This window comes from Octopus bimaculoides, chromosome 3 (assembly GCF_001194135.2).
Source record: "Octopus bimaculoides isolate UCB-OBI-ISO-001 chromosome 3, ASM119413v2, whole genome shotgun sequence".
In the NCBI taxonomy this organism is placed as follows: Eukaryota; Metazoa; Mollusca; class Cephalopoda; order Octopoda; family Octopodidae; genus Octopus; species Octopus bimaculoides.
The window spans coordinates 117363483-117366507 of record NC_068983.1 but is presented as its reverse complement, the minus strand read 5'-3'; the positions used below and the strand labels follow the sequence as shown (position 1 = coordinate 117366507).

The following is a 3025-nucleotide window of genomic DNA, read 5'->3' as shown; positions in this document are numbered from 1 at the left end:
TGCCAGGTCACTCCAATCGCTGTTGGTAACTTTTAATCCAGTAGAACCTGTTGCATGGTCGGACCATCGGTGACTATTTCATTAACCCTAGCAAGCAGGCAGGATCAGTATCACTGTAAGAATGCTGGCTTGGTTGTTTCTGGTAGGCAGATACTGATCATGAGCTGCTATGATGAAACCCTCTATTTTTAATTTAAGTCCAGATGCAACCAACCGCTGATCTATCATATTTGTAACAATATCACGATCGCTGGCCCTTGCAGGATATTTATCACGTATTGTCTTATATTTCCATCTATTTCGCAGTTCTGTGATTCCATTTCATTTAGCTTTGATTTTCTTTTAAGTTCTCAGTTGTCTCTTCTGTTTCATTTAGTGAGACTCTTAGTGAATCTCGTGACTTCGTTTGCTTCTTCTGATACTGAGTGCAGTTTCTTAGACAAATTTAAGCATCCGGTCATCGGTGTTTTTTTTAGATAGGTCTCTAACCTTATGGTCGCTGTCTTTAGAGACAGTTGCAGCTGTGTTAATCTACATTTCCCTATCTTTATTAGGGTATCTAATCTGTCTACATTTGCCTTTGGGTGACGCATATAGTACAAAGTGAGAATCTTCTTTTTGTGTCAGTTTTACTGATCTCAATGAAATACAGCTAAGATACTAATTGCATCAAGACTGTTTCTCACATTAAATTCGCTCTTGATAAAATTCTTCCCGCATTTTTTCATGCATTTGTGAGTGATGGATGCTTTCCCCATCACAACACGTTTCAATATTTATAAATTTTCCAGGATCTAATTCCTTGATATTGCTAGAACTGTCTGTGTGTTGTACGTTTTCAAGTGTTTCCCTGCAAAATGCGTTTTTAGCACGTTTATCAAGGCCGAACTCCATACCAATATCATCACTTAACTGTTATGTTGTTGATCATCTTTTGCGAAAAGCTTTAGATCATCCATATAAAGGAAGTGTGAGATTTGTCTATTGCATACGCTGTACACGTCCTTTGTATCATTCTACAGTTTACTTGGGGGAATGAGAACCACGCAAACAAATAATGTTGATAGAGAATCATCTTCGAAAATGCTACAGTTTATGTCAATATCACCAGCTTTCGCACAATCTGTCTCACAATTCATTATGTATATAAGTGTTGTTTTCCAGTGTTTCATAGTTATTTGACAGAACTTTACCAATAACCGGGCAAACTTTATATATTTCCATGAATTTCTTAATCCATCTATGTGGAAGGCTGTCAAACGCTTTTTTGTGATCAATTCATGCAATACAAAGATTTTTGTGACATTTGTGGCAGTCCTCAAGAATCATTTTATTGATTAAAAGTTGGTCTTTACAACCATACGAACTCTGTTTACAGCCTTTTTGTTCGTCAAGCTTGCTGCTACTACTGTTGTTGTTGCTATTATTTCTTCTTCTTCTATTTCTGCTTCTTCTTCTTTCTTCTTCTCCTGCTCCCTCTTTCTTCTTCTTCTTCTTCTTCTTCTTCTCCCCTCCTCTCCTCCTCCTCTTCCTCCTCCTTCTTCGTATTATTATTATTATTATTATTATCATCAAGACGGTGAGGTGACAGAATCGGTAGCACGCCAGGTGAAATGCTTAGTGGTATTTCGTCTGCCGCTACATTCTGAATTCAAATTCCGCCGAGGTCAACTTTGCCTTTCATCCTTCCGGGATCGATTAAATAAGTACTAGTTACGCACCGGGATCGATGTAATCGACTTAATCCCTTTATCTATCCTTGTTTGTTCCCTCTGTGTTTGGCCCCCTGTGGGCAATAAAGAAATAAAAAAAAATATTATTATTGGTGGTGCTGTTGCTGTTATTATTATTAAGGCGGCGAGCTGGCAGAATCGTTAGCACGCCGGACGAAATGCTTAGCGGTATTTTGTCTGCAGCTACGTTCTGCGTTCAAATTCCGCCGAGTTCGACTTTGCCTTTCATCCTTTCGGGGTCGATTAAACAAGTACCAGTTACGCACTAGCCCCCTTCTCACAAAATTTTCAAGGCCTTGTGTCTAGAGTAGAAATAAAGATAATAATAATTATTATTATTATTATCATCATTATTATTGTTAAAGCGGTGAGCTGACAGAATCGTTAGCACTCCGCGAAATATGCTTAGCGGCATTTCGTCCGTCTATACCTTCTGAGTTCAAATTCCGTCGATGTAATCAGCTTACTCGCTCCCACGAAATTTCAGGTCATGTGACTATAGTAGAAAAAATTGTTGTTGTTATTGTTTCGGTTGTGGTGATAGCCGCTCAATTCACCGTTGGTTCAACAGTATTACTACTATTTCTATTGTTATAGTTATTGTTATTAATATTTACATTATTATACTTATTATCATTCTTAATGCTAAAGTTAATATAAAATTATTGATATTATTACTACTAACTTTCTTACTTTTGATAATATGTTTCCTGAAATCAGTCTCTTCCATTCTCCTTTTTTCTTAGTACCATATTTGCTTATGTGTGCTTATGCAAGAGTGTGTGAGTACGTATGAGCAAACGGGAGTTCCCTAGGTGAGGCGTGGCTTTGATGGCCATCCCATTTTCATCTCTATAACATTCCTCGCTCACTCTCTGTAACACTTACACTTTTCTTTCTCTATTCTCTTATTATAACCTAGCTGTACTTATTATTAGCTTAATGAGATACATTCTTCGTGTTGTGTATTTCTGCCAGTAGTGCTGACGAAGTGAGCAATTTGTATTTTGTCATATTAGAGAATCTTTAGATTCATACACTTGACGGTGGACGGCATTCTAAAGAATATGTGCCTTATGTATAGTTAAAAAATACCACTTACGTTTTCAGTACTTCTTGCATATGTCTGTAATGTTTGTGTGTGTGTATATATATATATATATATGTATATGAAAAATGTTATCGTCACTAATTGTGACTGCGGCTGCCGAAGCAAGACATAGGGGTTAACAATTCTTAATGCCGTAAGAAGGTCGCAATATATATATATATATATATATATATATATACAC

The 3025-nt window shown here is 36.9% G+C and overlaps 1 long non-coding RNA gene across 1 annotated transcript in view; it reads right to left on the bottom strand.

The window, feature by feature from the left end:
- The window catches only part of LOC128247419 (uncharacterized), a 16387-nt gene that overhangs the window by 1196 nt on the left and 12166 nt on the right, over positions 1–3025 (bottom strand). The gene's annotated exons all lie outside the window — the stretch shown is intronic.